Genomic DNA, 807 nt, shown 5'->3' with positions numbered 1-807 from the left:
TACCACAGTAAATGACTTGAGTAAATTCACTACCGGCAATCATTCACGCCCTCGCCGTGGTCTTATAACACAATTAGAAACATTGCACATGCATTTTTGGTGTTATCGACGAAGACACCCTTAACATCTGTTTGCTGAATATAAGTCATCCCTCCATAATGTCACTGCAAGATTTGACTCTTCCGTTCATGCGTTAAATTACATTAGTAAAAACATTAATTCGCTCTCCACTTTATGCTCTAGTATCGAAGAACAATACGAGATATGAGTGATGTAGTGCACTTCAATACGGACCTAATAGTGGCTGCCCAAGGTGTGGTCCTTCCAGGTTTAATATCCCCACACGATATGCACAACTTATAAACAGGGTCACCTCTATGTCTTACAGACCCTTTTTAACCTTTGAGATACAATACTCTTCTACGACCACCTATGTTCTTACCTGACAACTCGTGGTCTGTCCGTCATCATACCCCCTACCCTTAAACACATTTCAAACATACAGTATACACCTTTTTCCTCACATTGCTTATAATACCCCGTGTGTCCTCTCTTCTGCCCCCACTATGATCCTTAAGTCCCAGCAAGGTCAATCCCTTCCCATTCCATCCCCCGACTTTCTTGATGAATGTCTCAGACCATTTCGTATGCTTCACGCCCATACCGTAGACTAATTACAATCTTCCATCTTGTTCACATGTTCTCATGTCTAGTATCAACATACGCTCCCAATGCACTTTTGACGAGATTCCCTTTCAATATATCATTTCGTCCTGTCCTTAACAGATGTCTCACTCTTACGTTCCT

This window comes from Penaeus monodon, chromosome 25 (genome assembly GCF_015228065.2).
Source record: "Penaeus monodon isolate SGIC_2016 chromosome 25, NSTDA_Pmon_1, whole genome shotgun sequence".
NCBI lineage: Eukaryota > Metazoa > Arthropoda > Malacostraca > Decapoda > Penaeidae > Penaeus > Penaeus monodon.
Note: the sequence above shows the minus strand (reverse complement) of the source record.